At 34.6% G+C, this 20,356-nt stretch overlaps 1 protein-coding gene across 11 annotated transcripts in view; it reads right to left on the minus strand.

The window, feature by feature from the left end:
- Dmd (dystrophin) overlaps positions 1-20,356 on the minus strand; it is a 2,251,111-nt gene that overhangs the window by 1,906,678 nt on the left and 324,077 nt on the right. The window lies entirely within an intron of this gene.

Genomic DNA, 20,356 nt, shown 5'->3' on the forward strand with positions numbered 1-20,356 from the left:
AGCTGAATCCATGGGCTTTGGGTTCAGCGAAAGCTCCTAGCTCATAAAAATAAAGAGTGATACAAGAAGAAACCTGAAATTGACCTCTAGCCTTCAAACATACATGTGTACACATGCCTGTGTACTCTAATGTGCAAACACACACAAACATGCATTCACAGAGACATATTACACACATACACACAGGTAGAAAGAAATCTTAGTTAAATTTGGTTCTTGCTTCTTCTGTTGTTCTGTGAGTTAATTTCTTCATGTTTATTATAAATTATACACAGAAAATTTCTTTATTTTGCATGCATAAATATAGAAATTCCATAGTATACTAATTTACTAAGCTGTTTCACTGGTATTAGTTTCTACGAATGTATATCTTTTTAATGTTAGGGGTGTTTTTGTCTTGGGTAAAAAATACCTGCAGAATGAGATACTGCTGCTCTTATCTTCTGTAACCATCTTCTGTAGTATTATTGTAATTTGGCAGGTTGTCCTGTCCAATAGCTCTAGCATATTGTTATGTTAGAGTAAATACAACTAGAAGATTAATACTCTTTCTCATCTTAATATAAAAATATTCTCTCTGTCTTCATTCAATAATATGATTGTTTTCAGATTGAACTACAATACAAAGTATAATATGCTAAATTAAAGTGGTCAGGACTTCCTCTTTATCATAGTTTTTTTTTAAGTGAAAAGTTGCTTCATTGTGTCAAAAATTAATATTTCACAGTTTAACATAAACAAAACTCTATGATTGCTAGATGGTTTGAAGAATAACACACAACATGAAAACAGTTCCTGAAAGTAATACAAAAGTACATAAGAAAGATGAAATTTAGAAAATATATGTAATGCAACAGCAATAGAGAAATGCTGGTGTAAAATTAAAATGTGAACACGGCCCTGGCTAAACTCAGTGAGTCACAAAATAAATAAAATGACATGAATCTAAGGAAGGTACATGTAGGAAGAAGAGACAAAGATAAAGAGAGGAGGAAGATAAGAGAGGGTAAGAGGAAAGACTAATCAGTATACATTACATACTTGTAAGAGACTGTGCAAAGAAGGCTAATGAACAAACATAAATAAAGGAAAAGAAAGGAGAGAAGTTCTTTCTAAAATCTCACTTCTGCTATATTTGTAACAGCTCTAACGTGGAAATAGCTCACCTTTTTATTAAGTAGCAAATGAATGAACAAATTGTCATTCACTTGTAAAATTAAACAGCAATCAATGCCATAAATTTTTGAAAAATCCACAGAAAGCAGAGAAAAGTGACTGTAGAATTCCAAACATGATGATGAGTACATACATAATGAACAGTTATTCTAGAGTTAAGGTCTTATTAAATAGTGAAAAAAAAAACAGAAACATACTGTTCTAGCCTACTTTTCTATTGCTGTGATTAAACACAGCATTAAACACAGACCAAAAGTAACTTGGAGGGGAAATAATACGTTTCATCTTACACATCATAGTCCATAACTGAAGGAAGTCTGTAAGAATCCAAGGCAACCAGAAGGCAAAAACTGAAATAGAGTCCATGGAGGAATGCTGCTTACTGGCTTGACACCAGTAGCTTAGTCAGTCTCACACATTCCAGGACCATCTGTTCAGGTGTAGTACTGCCCACAATGTACTAGGTCCTCCCACACCAATCATTAATTTAGAAAACATCCCACAGAGATGCCCATAGACAATTTGAGGAAGGCAATTCCTCAGTGGAGGTTCCTCCTTCTCGTGTGATTCTCATTTGTTGCAAGTTGACAAAAACTAACCAGCATACATACTTAATTATATTTGGAAGAAGGTAACAATGTTCTCTTTCACTGAGACTTTTCAATCTTAATACATAGCAAAAAGAGAACACATATGCTAATGTTAAAGTAGTTAGTAAGTTGTCTTTTTTTACAGCTGACATGATTATATACATAGAAAATTTGAAATGACTGACAATAAAACCCCTTGTGAAACCAATATGTATTGTAGAAGTTTTATAATATAAGCTTATACATATAATAATGTAAAAACACTTTCCTATATGTCAGTAGTAAACAAGTGAAATTTAAAATTAAAATTATTAATATGAGCTACCATAGCCTTTTCCAAATGACATACTTAGACAAAAATAAAACAAAATAGATATAATTGAAACAATTATAAGATTATACTAAAAGAAATCAAAGAACAAAATAAATGGGCCCTTGTTTCATTTCCATGGAAATGTAGGTTCAATATTTTCAACATGTTTTCTTCAAATTAATGAATAAATACAGTCCCAATCAAAAGGCCAATACACTACTCATGCTATTAAAGTTTATAGAAAGGAGGTAAGAGACTCAGAATATCATGTATAATAATGACAGAAAACACAGCTAGAAGATTGACAGGGGTTGAAGTATTACCATGAAGCAATCAAGAAACTGTGGTATTGGTAAAAGACAGACAAATAGATCAATGGTCCAGAATAGGAAGCAAAGAATTAGGCCTATGAACAGTTAACTGATCTTTGACAAAAGAACAACAGCGTAAGACTTAAGCAAAACATATTGTGCCTTAGCAACTGGATAGCCTTATTAAAAAAAAAAAAAAGAATCCAGGTGTACATCGTTCATATTTTACAAAGCACAACTCACAATGAATCACAGAACTTTCGTGATGCTTAATTTTAGATGCCAGATTGATGGGATTAAGAAATAAATACTTGGAGTCACAGAACTTCCAACAGTGAAAACTATTTGAGTCTGGCTGGATTAAGTGGGTAAAATCCTCCCTTTATGTGGGTCAATCTCATGCAATCAGCTGGGAACCAAGTGAGACCAAAAACAGAAGGCTAATTGGCCTTTCTCCCCTAAGAGCTGGTACAAACTTGTTCCAATACCTTAGGCTTTTGGGCTACAGTATTGCAGGATTTACACGAATGACCTCTCAGATTTTCTGTCTTTTGTTATTTAACTGAGAATCGAATCATGGTCTTCTTCCCAGACTCCATGTTCTTCAGAATTAGACTGAGCTAGGTATCATCTCAGGATACCTAGCTCACAGATGGCCTGCGATGAGCCTTATCAGCCAGAGTAATTGTGTAAAACACTAAATTCCCTGTCATAACAGTGCACATATCAACTCCTTCTATATCCCCAGAGAATCTTTACTAATGTTTTTCTACATGTAAAATGCAAAACTATAAAAGTCTGAGACTATGATTTAGGGGATATCTTTGGATTTGGTCATTTGTTTTCTGAGATACAAGATAGATTTCATTAAAATTAACCTTCTTGTGTGTGAAATTATTCAAAAGACTGTATTCAAAGCTATGCAATACAGAGAATATTCACAAAAAGACATCTTTTAAACAACTATTACTAAGAATACATAAATAATTAGTTGTGAGTGTGTGTGTGTGTGTGTGTGTGTGTGTGTGTGTGTGTGTGTGTGTGTGTTGAGGCAGGATCTTACTATGTAGCCCTGACTGGTTTAGACCTCACTATGTCAACCAGTCTGGCCTTGAACTCACAGAGATCCAGCTGCCTGCTTAGATTAAGGCATGTGCCATCATGCCTGCCTATGAATAATTCTTGTTTTTGTTTGAGGTTTTTGTTTCTTTTTTTAATATATATATATATATATATATATATATATATAATTTTTTTATTTAAATTTTTTTTCTGTCCTTTTACATACCAACCCATTCCCCCTCCCTTCTCTTCTCCTGCTCCCTCCAGCTGCCCCATCCCACCACCATCCCCTCCTCATAGAGAGTAAGGCCTCCCTTGGGTAGTCAACACAGGCTACTATACCATGTTGGGGCTACACCTAGCCCCTCTCTCCTGCATCAAGGCTGAGTAAGGCATTGTGCCATAGAGAATGGTGTCTATAAAGCCAGTTTGTGTACCCAGTATAAGTCTTGGTTCCATTGCCAGGGGACCCACAAACACATCAAGCCATGCAACTTTACCCACATTCAGAGGGCCTAGTTCTGTTCCATGTAGGCTCCCCAGCTGTCAGTCCAGAGTCCATGAGCTCCCATTAGCTTGGTTCGGCTATTTCTGTGGTTTTTCCCATCATGATTCTGACCTCCCTCTCTTCAACTGAACTCCAGGATCTTGGCCAAGTGCTTGGCTGTGGGTCTCTGCATGTACTTCCATCAGTGAATGTTAGAAGCAAAGCAAAGGATAACCTGGCTAAAATACACAACCCCAGAGAAGCTAGGTAAAGAGGAGGACACTAAGAGGAACACACATGGGTCACTCCAGAAAGGGGAAAAGGTTAAGATCTCCTGGGAAAACTGAGATGGGGGGATAGATGAGAGGGTATGGGAGGAGCTGGGAGGTGGGAAAATGGGGGAGAAACAGGGTGGGAGAGCAATGAAAGAGATATCTTGAGAGAGTGTACCACTACAGGGGTGGAACCCCAGGAACTCACAAGATTGTCCCCAGCTAAGACTCATAGCAATAATGGAGAGGGTTCTTGAGCTAGCCTTCCCCTGCACTCAGATTGGTGTCTATCCTAATAGTCATTATAGAACCTGTGAACAATTCTTATAATTTAACAAAACGAGAACAATGAAATTGAAAAAGGATGAAGGACCTTAACAAAAATCTTATCAGAGAAGACATAGACATAATAAATGAACATGTGAAGTGATATTTTATGTTCTACCCAATCAGGACAATGAGAATAAAAATGAGATACCATTACATTTCTATTAAAATAGCCTGAATCTAGAATACTGACACCACCAAATGCTGGTATGGATTTGAAGTAGAAGTCGCTTTTGTTGCTCTTTGGAATATAACATGATTCAATTACTTTACAAGAAAGTTTGGCAGTTTTCTAACAAAATTGTTAGGATACTCTCATAACAAGAGCTAGTCATTGCATTTCTTGTGTTTTTGCCAAAGGAGCTGAAATCTCTGCCGTTATCTGATCTTCACCCTATTATTTATAGAAGCTTCATTTACTATTTCAAAACTTGAAAAGAGCTAGGATGTCCTTCAGCATGTGAATAGATAAACAAACTGTGGACCACTTGGAAAAAGGTGCATTAATAAATATAAAAGAAATTAATTATCAAGTTATGAAAAGACGGGGAAGAACTTTAAATGCACAACACTAATCAAATAGCTATAAAAAAAACTAAAAATTTGAAGATTCTAAATGCATATCATTCTTGAAAGCCAAAAATATGGAAGGTTAGTGGGTGGCAAGGTTGGAGGAAGGGGAGGATCAACTAGATGTACACACAGCTATTAGGTGACATTGAAACTAATCTGAGATATTTTAACAGATGTTCATGGGATTATATATTTGTCCAAGACCATGCAACACAAGAATGACACCTAATTCTAGCTAACCATAGACTCAGCTAATAATGTGTCAGCATGATTCACAAATGTTAAAAACATTTGATGCAGAATTGGTAATCGGGGAGATTAGGTATGTATAGAAGACAGAAATACATGAGAAAATTATCTTCCTATCTGTCTCTCAGTTTTGCTGTAAGACTAAATCTGAGCTAAAAAGTACAACCTAATATTTTAAAATTAAAAAATCATGAGTAGTAGAATAAAATATTTTTGCAGTATGATAGTGTAAAATTCACCTCCTTTGTGTCCATTTTTAGGCAGTGAACAGAGGCTATGCTTTACTAAAAATGAGGAAAAAAAGAAAAATGACACAGGGTAGGGATTGAATGTGGAAGAAATGAAAAGAGCGGTATTAGAAGAGCAGATGCTGCTTATCATGCCCAATATCAACCGTTCTGGATTTCTATCAACAGATTTGATTTATTGTCTTAGTTTGAACTCCTTAAGGCTTAGATAATGGTAACCATTCCTGTCTTCTTAAGGATTTATATCAGGATCCTTCCTTCATTTACCCTCTTCTTTTGATCCACTCTGTAAATACCTTCACTCCTGGGTCCTGCATATTTGTCTAAGAATTTCAGCTGAGGTACCTTTGTTTGGCCTGCTGGCCTGCCTGCCTGCCTTTCTTCCTTCTTTTTCTTTTTTTTTCCTTTCTTTCTTTCTTTCTTTCTTTCTTTCTTTCTTTCTTTCTTTCTTTCTTTCTTTCTTTCTTTCTTTCTTTCTTTCTTCTTCTTTCTTCCTTCCTTCCTTTCATTCCCTTTCTTTCTTTCTTTCTTTCTTTCTTTCTTTCTTTCTTTCTTTCTTTCTTTCTTTCTTTCTTTCTTTCTTTCCCTTTTAATTTGTACTACTAAAACTAGCAAACACAATCACAAATCTGTGTTTTCCAACCTAATAGACATTGCTTTCTACACATTGCTTGTTAAAATCCAGCCAATTCCCATATGCCTTTTAGCAAAACATTGTTTAACTAAAATCCATCAACTATCAAATCCTACTCAGCATCATAAAAAGGAGAAAAAGACACAGCAGCCTGAAGCACTGACTCAGAAGACTGCAAGTCTTTTCGCCTGCATTAAAATAATAACCAACACTAATTGAATGTTTACCATGTGCTAGGCATAATTTTATGTGATCTACAATTGCAACAGCTTTTAATACTGTAAATAAATATTTCATAGAGAAGTTGGGCCTTAGAAAGCCACTGTAACTCCTTAACTTTCGCATACACTAAAAGACAAACAGGGAATTAAATGCCAGTCTAACTTGCTTATCTGCACCTGATACTTATTCTCTGCCTGTCTCACAACCACCTCAACTTGAAAATGTCAGTGTATCAAACTATAGAAATGAATTCCTCTAAACATGTCTTCCTATTTTCCACCTCTGTTCCTACGTTCATATATAGTTCCGTATCTGCTCAGTATTCAGAGATACTCTGCAACAATCAGACGCATTATTAGTCCTTTCTCCCCTAACATTAACACAATCCTATCGTTTTTAATAAACCCAATAAACTTCTACCCATTTACAGCTTCATAGCTTTCAGTTAATTCTTGACCATTGTATGGTTGGTATGTTATAAATGGATATTTGGAAGTCATGTGTCATTTTTTAAGTATGTTCTGTTTTCAGCACAATGTTAGATTCTGGGTAAAAGTCATGTGTGAAACAAGAAGAAAAGTAGAACCAGAAGATAGGTCTGAAACAGTGACTAATATGCTCAAGGGTTTTTTTTCTTCCTTTCTCCCTTCTTTCCTTTCTCCTTTCCTTCTTTTGTTCCTTCCTTTCTTCCATCTGGTGCAAGCATTATTGCACACTAAAAATATGCTTTAAGAAGTATATAAAATGATATCAAGGTTCATATTTTCAAAGTATTCAATAGGCATAAAAGTTACAGAAACTCCAGTTATAATGTAATCATAAGATTCACATAGTAACCAATTTTAAGAATGAAATTATATAGATTTATGGACAGTGAACATAGAAGTCAGTAAGGAAGGCAAATATCACATTAACTCCAATGCATTTCTACTGGTTACATACACATTAACATATAATGCAAAAGGTCCTCATATTTTCTCTTATTTTTTTCAAAGTGGAGGTTAGTTTATTTTTCTTCTGGGTGTAAGTTGCAGGAGTTGAAAATTAATACTACTACCACTGAAACATACTACAAAAAATTTCCAGGATTCATCTTGGAAATCCCATATATACTTCATTCTAAATCACCTTCTCCGATAGTATTTCTTTTCCCAGTAAGTTATTTATCCCCCCATTCTTTTGCTCAAGCTAGAATTATTTTTCTCCTCAGTTGAATCTACATATCAAGTCCATTAACAAATATTATTTTCTTCCATCAAAATGAATTCAAAATATATCCCTGGGCCAATGGCTGTCAATGTAATCCTAGTCACATGCACCTGCATTTACTACTTCACTGTTTCCAACTCATCGCTCTATTTGCACCATGATAGCCTATGTTCTAACTTATATGGCTCCTGACTACTGCTGAAATTCTCAAAAATAATCTCCCAACATCCCATAATGTATAATTTGTGGTCTTTATATAATTATAAATAAGACATCATCCTTCAATTATCTGCCCAATTTTGTAACCTATTCTAACTAGTCACTCTGGTCTAACTACTTTGCTGTCTTTTGAAAATATATTGCCTCTTCTGATCATTTGTATACATTCTTCTCTTTGCCTACACTGTTCTCCAAGACATAGCCAAGATTCATTATTTGCCCTTAATTCGGGATTATTTTTAAATATTTCTCTCCAGTAAACCCTTCCAGAACACACTACATAAAATAACAACTCATTTCTTGCAATATGTCTCCTCTATTCTATTTCTTTTTGTTGTTGGTTTTTCGAGACAGGGTTTCTCTGTGTAGCTTTGGAGCCTTTCCTGGAACTCACTCTGTAGCCCAGGCTGGCCTCTAACTCACAGATATCCACCTACCTCTGCCTCCTGAGTGCTGGGATTAAAGGTGTGAACCACTTCTGTCCTGCTCCTCTATTCTATTTTTATTCTACATTTATCATCATTTGTCTTAGCATGCATCACGTTCTAAAAGTGCATCTTCTGATTACAAAGATTAAAACTAAAGATGTTTGTGGTGATATTGTGTTCCCCAATATATTGTATACCCTAATAAACTTATCTGGGGTCAGAGAACAGAACAGCCACGAGATAGACATAGAAGCCAGTCATGGTGGTACACACCTTTAATCCCAGGACTTGAGATCTCATGTCTTGCTTGGAAAAGACACACACCTTTAATCCTCGGAAGTGATGGCAGGAAGCAGAACAGTATATAAGGTGTGAGGACCAGGAACTAGAGGCTTTTTAAACTTTTGAGCAGCAGTTCAGCTGAGATCCATTCGGGTGAGGACTCAGGCTTCCAGTTTAAGGAAACAAGATCAGCTGAGAAGTTGGAGAGGTGAGTTTGGATGTGGCTTGTTCTGTTTTTTCTGATCTTTCAGTGTTCACACCAATACCTGGCTCCAGGTTTGTTTTTATTAATAAGACCTTTTAATATTGCTCTGCACATGTTGACACAGAATTTTCAGTAGTGTACTGAGGGTTTTCCCCTTGTTCGCTTAGATCAAAGCACCTGATGATTGATGGGATTTTGTCTCTTAACAGTTTTATTAACTCCTATGCTCCAGTAGATCTTACTACCCTCATGCCCATACTGGCAGTGCTAAGTAGACTCCATGAGTTAAAAAAATAGTAAATAAATAACCAATTTGGAGGGAATATAGATGTTGAGAATAGGTAAGGAATTAGAAGGAAGGGAATAGGAAAGAGGGCTTAATGAACAAAAACATTATATGCATAAGTGAAATCCTTAAACTATTAAAAACGTAAAAGCTTCACCACTACCAACCAATGCTCATGATACTATAGGTACTCTGCAAGCTACAGGAAGAGGTAGAGAAAGTAAATTATCAAGATTTTTCTGTCACTGTTGGCTGTTTGAAACCTGGGGCTTATGTAGGGACACTTGGCTCAGTCTGGGAGGAGGGGACTGGACCTGCCTGGACTGAGTCTACCAGGTAGATCTCAGTCCTCTGGGGTGGCTTTGCCCTGGAGGAGGTGGAAATGGGGTGTGGGCTGGGGGAAAGGGAGGGGGGCAGGAGGGGGGAGAACAAGGGAATCCATGGCTGATATGTAGAACTGAATGGTATTGTAAAATAAAATAAAAGGGGGAAAAAAAGATTTTCCATCACTGACCTGCCTGCAAGATATACTGGTGCCATAGTGTTACAAATGTTATAGGAGTGATTATCCAATTTCTGGTTGGATTTAAGGCTCACTCCATGAGATGGAACCTCTAATACTGGTGAAATGGCCAAGAACCTGAACTAGTCAGCTCATGAACATAGGGAAATAGGAGAAAGCCTAATACTATTATTCTGCTAAAGCAAAGGTTCTCAAACTTCCTAATGCTGCAAACATTTAATATAGTTCCTTACATTGTGGTGACCCTCAACCATAAAATTATTTTCATTGCCACTTCATATCTATAATATACCTACTATTATGAATCATAATGTAAATATCTGTGCTTTCTGATGATCTTCGTTGACTCTGTGAAAGGGTTGACAACATAGTAATAAAATGACCCCTAATGACATACTGCTATACCCATAATTCAGCCTCTGTTAGTCCTTATCAGAGAAGTTTCTTCTTTCAGTAAATGGATATTAATACAGAAGCCCACAATTGCAAAATATGAAGTGAGAGACATTGTACCACTCAGTCCTAAATGGGATGTCTTTATCAAAATTCTCATGGTTCAGGAATATATGTAGAAGGAGAGAGAGATAGACTGTAAAAGCCAGAGTTTGACTGACTCCAAGGAAACAATGCCATCCAGACACAACAGGACAGAAGCAAATATGAACTCAAAGAAACTGTGGCAGCACACACAAGGCCTGCAAAAGTTCAAGTCAGACCAGGTCTCACAACTGAAAGATTGAAGTAAATTAAGTTCCAGTCCAAACCATTAGGCTATCTGCAATTGATACCCACTAGTTGAAAAAAAATTTTTCTCCAATATAGACTTACTGGGTGCATTAACCAAATGACAGGTCAGGGCAGACCCCAAGTCCAGAAGTAATTGGCCATCACAAAATGAACTCAATAGTATTTTTGTAGAAATGTGCCATTGTTTTTCCCTCCTCTTTTTTGTCTTTTGCTTATTTATTTTTATTTCCATTTTTGTGTTTTTGTGGGGTTTTTCATGTGTGTGATTCTGGTGATTTTAGTGTTGTTTTTGTTTTAAAGAAAGAAAAAGAAAAAAGAGCATAAAGTTGAGTGGGTGGGGAGAAACTAGAGAAGAGGAAAACATGATCAAAATATATTGTATGAAAATGGCACATGCCTTTAATCCCAGCACTCGGGAGGCAGAGGCAGGCAGATCTCTGTCAGTTTGAGGCCAGCCTGGTCTCCAAAGCAAGTTCCAGGAAAGGAGCAAAGCAACACAGAAAAACCTTGTTTTGAAAAACCAAAAAAAAAAAAAAAAGGAAAGTTCCTTCAATAAAAGATAGAACACCTGAGATGTAGCATGTATACAATAAATGACATGATATTGTAGAGTTTACGCATATTTATAATAAAATGTTTTCTTCCTCTCCTTTTCTTTCCTTTTTATACACAGAGTCTCACTACCTAGCTCTGACTAGCATGGTACTTGCTGAGTAGAACAGATTGGCCTCGAACTCATAATGTTACACCTGCCTCTGCCTCTCAAGAGTTGTAATTGAAAATATATTCCACCTTACCTAGCAAAACATGTTGATTAAACATAATAAATAATTATTTATGGAAGATAATAGCTTCATGAATATTTAAAATATTTATCCACTTTATGACATAAAAGATATTAGTGATTTTGATAAGAGGAGCAGCTCTTATAAAACATACCCTTGATGAATCGTATAGATTGAAATAACTGGTTTTCCTTTGGAATGAAAACAATTCTCATTCATTCTTATTAAAGTTAGCAGAAAAATAAACCTTGGAATGAATTCAGTAGTATTTCTAATTAAGGGATCTACTAGTCTCCTTTCATCAATTAGTCACAATTCTGTTCTTTTTCCCTGCACACAGAATTAGGGTGGTGAAATCTAGTTTAAATTAGGACAAGAATAGCAAAGCCATTCTTCAAACCACATTCTGCCATTTGCTACCAAAATCTTTACAAACCTGCCCTCTGTCTGCATTATGAGATGTTTCTGTGGGTGAATTTATATCCATAGATTGTGCTTCTGGCTAAAATAACCATAATTTGATAGAACATCTAGGAAGTCAGGGAAATCTTCTTATTTATTATTCAATAAGCAAAAAACTCAATAAGCAAAGTACACTGGAAGAACCACAGACTGTCACTGAATGAAATGATTCTGATGAAACTAAATAAAAAATGACAAGAATTACATTGTTATAGGTTAAATAATTATAGTGACAGAATAAGTGAAAATTAAATCAATATTGATAATAAGGTGGACTATTTTCCAAACTTTGAGTGTAAGTATTTTAATGTCTCTGCTCATCTTCTGTGTACTCATAGATAAGAAAGCGCAACAAAACAGATCTGAGATTAAAGCGAGTGCAGTGATTCTCAGCTAACAAGAAACAGAAGGAAAAGCCATTCCCTCTGAGGGCTCACTAGATTCTCATTGGCATTTCTTCTAACATATTCTTCTGTAGAGTTGGTTAAATAACTCATATTCTATGGCTTTAGTTTCTAAAGCATGGTTCTTGGACATACACTATCAGAGTTGCCTAGAAATATGTTAGAAATGAAAATTTCTATATTTTGTACCATAATTGAATTGGAAATTCTGTCTCTGAATTCCAGGAATCCACACTGTAAAATACTCTTGGAATGATTCATGTGTTGCATTATTCTGAGGTGTGTATTTCATCAAATATCTCTACCAAGCAAATGTAACCCAGTTACCCTTTCATTGCACATGCATGCTCATATTTCTTAGATGGAAACTGTAGCCTTCAGACTAAATTTTTCATGAAAGATTAACAGTGGTCAAGCAATCTTATTAATACATCAGGGCTTATTGCTTTAGAACTTCTGTGGTTTTTCAACCAAAATAATGTATAAATGTTGGACCTGCAAGATCGACAATGAAATACTCAAACCTTCTTTGTCGCCACTAACCTGAAAATGCAAGGTTTTAAACATTCTACATTTCTACATACACTTTCATGTGCCTTCATTTCTCTTAACTTTGCTTCTGCATGCCCAATGTTTGGTTAAGGGTCACTTTCTTTTCCAAAGTCATCCTCCTCTCTAAGTAATTCATGTGTATCCCCAGAGTACTTCTACTATATTAAAAGCAAGCTACAATTTTAGCTATTTCTTTACAGAATTATCTGTTGCTTCTAATGGGAATCTCTTAAAGAAAACTCGTCTTATATTATACCTTTATCAGTAGAGGGTATGCCACACACACACAGATGGTACTCAATTGAAAGATTATTTTATCAGCAATATACATCTGATGAGATGGTACAGGAGTGCCAACTATCCTACCCAAAATGAAAATGAATCACAAAGGCGAACTTGTATTTTTCTTTTTAAAATTTAACTGTTTTACATATTATTAGTTTGCATATCTTTATTTATATGTGCATATGTTTGAATACACACATGCCACAGGCACATATGTAGAGGGGAAGAAACAACTTGCAATAGTTAGTTCTCTTCTTTTCCTGTGTGGGATATGGGGGTTAAACTTATGTCCTCAAACTTGGCATCAAACACTTTTACCCACTGAGCCATCTCTACGAACTCTAAATTTGTTCCTCTGTTAGAAAGCTATATATGGCCCCAAGGCAGAATAATTACAATAAATAATGCATTTACCCATCAGCTGTAAGTAATATGTTCTTTTTTCCATTTTTTCTGGCAACAATATCACTAAAAGGTAAATAATTAAATTCTCAAGTTAAATGGGCTTACCACCAGTACCACTGCATACTATAAAAGAACAGCAGCTGGCAATTTCAAATCTGTATAAAGGCACTTCCAAACATATAACATAGAAAGTAAAATTTATGTACTTTTTAAAATTAACTGAAGTATTTAGATCACAGTAAAAGTTAGTTAAATAATAACAAAATATTTCTAAGAAAGATTAGCCTTTCAGTGTAAAGTATGAGACCTATAAAAATTCCCATTTTTCTGTAATTATCTGAATGATATTCTTTGTTATACACTTTGCAACATATTCAAGGGAATGGTTCTCAGTGAACTGAACCATTAGTACAATATCTTGATACAAAATCTAAGACACATTCTACAAGTGTTTGTAGCAGTAAGTATTGCAGTTGTGGAATCTATACACATGACAGCCCAATTTTGAATTTCTCATAAAATGCTTTTATATTAGTTATAAAATAACCTCATGTACAATAAACTTGTTGATGACTATTAGAAATTAAATGCAAACTTACAATAAAAACACTTGATTTGAATTATTTAATTAAAAACTACATTGCTTCTCTCATCAAAAACTAATATGTAAAAAGAATACCACTCTATTAATATTAATTTAAATGTATTGAAATTCAAACACATGTAGTCAATAGAAAAGCCTCATTAGAATATTAGTGTCTTGATATAGTTAAATATTGAAAAATGGATTAAAGCAGCTGTTACAAGAATTCAATATCTTCTCAAAAATGTTTTTAGTGTCTTCTAACCACTTCCTCATTTTTCATGGGTCTTCCTCTTTTTGTAATGCATGAAGAAAAGTACAAGGTTGTATAGGTAGAGCAGTTACCAGAAAATAGAAGATATGGAAGTATCATGGATTTCCAGAGTCTACTTCCTGGTATGATCTTATCATCCACTTACCTTGAACAAGCCACCTAAATGTTTACTTTCCTTTGCTTTAGTTTTCATCTCATTAGGTCATTCGAAAGGTTAACCATAAAAATACAATTCTCAATATTATTTATATGAAGCTATATCAAAATAAAACTCTCTGAAATCTCATAATTTCTGTTTGTTGGACCAACACCATTCACTCTAAAAGATTTGACCAAATTCAAGTACTGCCAAAGGCTGGTACACGCTTTAGTGTCCTTCATCTTCTCTTATGATCTGATTTTTCACAATAACAAAGAAAGAATAGGACGCATCAGGAAGCTAGGGGCAGAAAATCTAGTTTATATCTTAGGTAATCGTTTCAAGACACAACAATTCTGCCCTAGTAATTCAGCTAACTTAGGAACTGCAAATGAGGATGCAGTGAAACCAGTGAACTGGACCACTCCGTGGGTTGAAAAAGAGGTTTCCTGGAGGAAATCAAACTGTTCATCTTCCTCCAAGAACAGAATGCTATGGTGGGCAAGCAAGTGGATTTTATATGATTGTCAGCAAGACAATATGGGGCTCATTGAGCTGACACAGGGTGTTAGGATTAATGTGGGACTAGATGCCCCTGCCCTACATAGCTGAGTGTTGGGGGCAAAGGATGTAGTGGTTTTCCTGATAAACAGAAACCAGCCTTGAGAGACTCCTGAAGAATGCTGAGTTTAGGCTTCTGTTTCCCCTTAACAATCTTTCTGTTTACCCAATCAGAACCCTTCCTCGATTATACTCAGGTAATCATTTATGACCATTTTGAAGCCCATTTTGGACCTAACAGATATTTTGTTTAGTACTTATATACAAACTTACTGATTATAAATTTTGAACTCATTCACACTTGTGTTTGGCCAATATATATTAAATACCTAGGGTATGGATTGGTACAGAGAGGATAGCAAGATAAAAAAAAAATAGATAACTATTCCATTTTACCTACTTCATGCCAAGAAAATATGTAAAAGCATGTAAAAGAGATGTGCAGATATCTAAGAAACTTCCCATTAAAACTGTTAGCTGTAAAAATCTAGGTTCAAACACTTTCAATCTCTTTCATCAAAATATTTGGGATCAAAAGTATTTCAAAGTTCTCAATTTCTACCATTCTGGAATGTTTCTATAGATCTTACTGGTTTAGAATTTCACATTTAAAAATTAAAAATGAAATAGTCTCCAAAGCCTGAAAAATACTTTGAATATCATGTTAGGGGTCAGGAGCACTTGTCTAAGGAACTGATACAAAGTTTCTAAATGTAAACAAGGAAAGTAAGGCTGTTAGGTCAGTCAAAGAGTGATTTGATGACCTTCCTCAAAGACAGGGTTTGGAACCTGCAGTGTGGACTTCAATACCCTCTTCTGACATGTGATGTGTCAAAAAAAATTCCTGCTAAATGTCTGTCTAGTACAGAAACCAAGGACATAGTTTTCAACCAGTGCAAAGCCTTTTGTTCCCAAGTAAGCTATAGCATGCGGAGCAGACAGCCTTTATGTAGACACAATCACTTGACACTTAAGCATATTTGCTGTGAGAAGAATGGACAAGAGGACATGGTTTATACTATCTTGAATTCTGTTAGAAACGGAAGCAAGGAGAACAATGCAAAATGCTGTCAGATGTGGGGTGGGACTAAAGGTGGGAGAGATACTAGCTGCTGTAGTTAGCGAAACAAAGAAGTAGGGTTCACTATACACTATGATGTGATTAAAATTCATGCTTATTTCATTAGCATGACAAAATTATAAGGATAATGATTACAACTTAAATGATATGTTCTCAAGAGGATCAGATGATGGCATTGGAAACAAAAGTAAACAGGTAAGTGAGATCAGTACATAAATTATATAAATATTCTTTAAATTCAGAATATTACTTCAGCAATAAGAAAATGACAGTATTTCTAATTTATTATTTATAATGTTCTTTTGGTATATGTTTTATTATAAGTAGATGTGGACTTATAAAGAATGTAAGAATCATAAAGTTTAAATTTTATGTTTCATTTTCTCTTAAAAATCAGTTTTGCATACTATTTTACCTTATCACATGGAGTGATGTGAAAAAGCCATGTTTCAGATTGACAATTTAAATTTAAGTTTTGTGAGAATGTCTATGGAGGGATCCTATAATACACACAAATCTGCTGGTCAAGTTGCAGGGTCAGTTCTCACCTTCTACCTTCACTTGGGCTCTGATAATTGATTATGGTAGGTTAAGCTCCTGCCTTTAAGCAACAGCTCTTTTACTTACTTAACCTTCTTAACCATGCCAAGATTCACAATCTTCATGTTATTTTGAATTGTGCCATGCCCTTCATACTACCTAGAAGGGGAATCATGAAGCATCTTTATGGGAACCATGTTAAATCAGTGAATGCTACTTCATCATGTTGTTATCCTGATAGGATGAGCCCTAGCTTTTTGCTTGTAGACATCTATGTCAGCAATGAAGAAATAAATGTGTTATCATTCCACTGGCTATTATATATTCATAGACAAAAGTAATTACACACTCCCAGCTTGTGTTGGTCAAATGTAAAGCTGCAGATTAAACTTGGAAAAACCAAAGAGTAAGATGCAACCAAAACATACATAACATGACAGTCATTACACACAGTTAAGTATCCAAATCATCACATAACTCATTGGGAGATAACCACTATAAATTATAATTGACCTAGTAGTAAACATTTTCATTCCCATATTTTTTGTCTTCATACACATAACGACACATTTTGTGGAAAAAAGCATTTGGTGATGACTTTAAATCTGTGCTTTCTTTTCATAAGCCTAAGTAAATGAACACAATTTTTATAATGTGAATTATATTTGTCATGGGTAAACATCAGGCATTTCTTTAGGATTATAACATATCTACAAATTACATGGAAAGAATATTTACCTTGAATTAATCTTATCTTGAAATGGCTTTGTGCTTGGGTTAAGATAAATATTGTTTGCTTATCTATATAAAATAGATGTGATAAATCACATTCTAGTAGAAATTTTTAGAAGTGAAGGTTAATAGAAGGGCTATTTAGAAAAAGAGATAGGGTTTAGTTTAAAATGGTACTAAAGAAGTGAAAAATCGGTGAGTTTTACTGCAAACACATATCTGGCTTCTAGTGACACCAAAATGATAAGGATATCTTTAACTACATGTATTTCTTTAAAACAGCCTGTCTGTATCTTTACAAAGTAACAAAGACATAATTTGCTGTGACTCTAAAATTTACTAATATCCTGTAAATATACTTGTATGCCTTCATGATAAACCTTTGTATTTGTGTTCATTGTATTGCTGTATGTTTATAGGAGTGTATTTAATTTAAGACACGGGCAGACAATAATTTTTCATTTTTTGTTTTCAAAGTATTCTTCAGCATATTTTTTCCAGTTAGTATTTTTCTTCTTTTTTAAAAACTTAACATAGAACTAATTATTTGTACTAATGAGTAATAGTATCTGGCCATTCGTTTAGTATACTAGTAACAAACACTGAGATTACAGGAAAAATATTCTTTTCCTTAATAGACTCATATTTTATTCATTTGTTAAGAAAAGTTTCCTTCTATGCTTGAAAACTGCTTCCTCAAATAACTCACACGATATTCCCAGTTTTCCATTGGCACTTATCATCATACAAATGATCATGTCTATTCCATGAGATCATAATATTCAATTTCAAATAATTTTGAATAGCTTACAGGGCCAGATTTCTGGTGAAATGTATTAGTGAAACAATAAATGCCTGTCAAATTATTTTATATATTTGTGTATAAAATGGGTATATGTATACATATAGATAATTTATATTGCAAAATCCCTTATAACTTTTTGTGTCTCTTTAATTACATTAGTTTCAAAAGTGGCTAAAGCAGTAACTTATATGAGGTTTTGGCATGCAATATGAAGAAATACTTTTAAACTTCTCATTTTACTTCAGAAAATGTTTTCTCATTTGTTTGTGTCTTAGGGTTTATTGCTGTGAGGAGACACCCTGGCCATGGCAACTCTTATAAAGGGAAGAATTTAATTGAGTTTGGCTTACAGTTTAAAAGGTTTAGTCCATTATCATTAGAGTGAGAAGCATGACAGCATGCAGGCAGACATGGTACTGCAGAAGGAGCTAAGAGTTCTATATCTTGATCTTCAGGCAACAGGAAGTGAACTGTGTGCTATACACAGCTTAAACATATGGAACCCACAGCCTTCCTCCACAGTGACACAAGTCCAACAACAAGGTGACACTCCAACAAGGCCAGACCTCCCAGCAATGACATTCCATGTGGACCAAGCATTCAAACACATGAGTCTATGGGAGCCATACCTATACAAACCACCACAGTTTGCATAAATACCTCTTACTATTGTAATAGAGATTCAGTTTTGGAATGGCTGATGAGTCTCCTGGCCCAACATTAACAGATTTAGAGAACATTTGTAATAAAAATGAAGTAAGTGTGAGTTTATTTGAGGATGCTAGGCACTTGTGTGTGAACATTCTATGACTTTAAAGTACGGACTTTCTTAAAAGTGGGGAATGGTGAGTTTAATTTCCTAAGGCAATACCAAGAAATTCTCCAAGGAAGATGAGATAGCAAACTTTGTCTTGTATGTTAACATGACAATTATAATAAATAATACTTCAGAATATCAATGTATAGAAAGCAATGATCCATTTAGATTTTTTATAATAAAAATACACCCTTTAGAATTTTGAGAATGAAAATGTACATAGCTTACACGTCTTAGAACAATAAATGAAGAGCATTGGCTCATGCTAATAATCTCAGCAGTTTTAAGACTGAGATTGAGTTTGAGGCCAATCTGTATTACATAGTATTAGACCTGATGTTGTGAGACTCTAGAATTAAAAAAAGGAAGACTCTCTGCTGCTTTAGAGATTTAGAGTATTGTTACATTTCTTATTCTAGAAAATATATTTACAGTTACAATTTGTTGATAAATAAATTTACAATAGATTGAAAACCTATTTTTGTATTAAACATTAATAAAACTTCCTAATACCAGTAGATATACTAAATAAAGCATGTATTTCCATCGTGAAAATATCCTTAGAATTATGAGTCAGACCTGAATAATTATAAATTCATTTCAGTTAGTTTTATTTAGTATTCTACTGTGTTGTTATATGTTATTGTTTAACATTACACTTGCATTTCACTTAGTATAAAAAACTTCATCTTTCAAAATACATATTCTAGTTTCTGTTTCTTTTTAAAGTTCTGTGACGGAATTTTATTAACTATTAATTCAGTGAGAAAAGTTTAAGAAATATCAGTGCAAACTCAGCAACATGCTTCTCTTCCTACATGCACAAGTATAGTTTGCAATGTTTTTCTTTTAAATACCATCATGATACTCAAAAGCCTTTTGTACTAGTAAGAAAAGAAATTTGGGGGATTTTTATTTTCTACTATATTACATTGGTTCTATCACTAAAAGGTTTGCAAAGGGAGAAAGGTGCATGAAAGGGGTAGTTCATATTTATTAACAGTACAATGCAAACTCCTAAACGATTTCAATTAAAAAGACTCTTCCATATCTTACCACTAAAATGTAAAGTGTCTGTTATCACTGTTTTGCCTCTCCTAAAGCATTTTCACACAGGGATTACAGATTTTCTCCTATTTGCCTATTTTCTGATTTTGGTATATTGAATAGACCCTTGGAATTTGTGTACTTACATATACATAATGAAAGATAAGAAAACTGAATAGGACCATTTGGTTAATTGGCTCAAATCTAGTATGACTAAATGTAAACTCAAGTTTTCTTCTCTTGACATTTAATGGACCCCTGTGGTGGTAATCTAATTGTACTGAATTATTATTTTGATTGTATGTTAATAAATAAAGTTGTCTGGGGGTCAGAGCTATTAGAGCCATAGCAAGAGTGTGGCGGTGGTGGCACACGCCTTTAATCCCATAGATATCTGTGTGTTCAGGGTCAGAGCTATTAGAGCCATAGCAAGAGTGTGGCGGTGGTGGCACACGCCTTTAATCCCATAAGATCTCTGTGTGTTCAGGGATACAGTCAGCATTGGAGACATATGCCTTTAA

Source organism: Peromyscus maniculatus, chromosome X (assembly GCF_049852395.1).
Source record: "Peromyscus maniculatus bairdii isolate BWxNUB_F1_BW_parent chromosome X, HU_Pman_BW_mat_3.1, whole genome shotgun sequence".
Classification (NCBI taxonomy): Eukaryota; Metazoa; Chordata; class Mammalia; order Rodentia; family Cricetidae; genus Peromyscus; species Peromyscus maniculatus.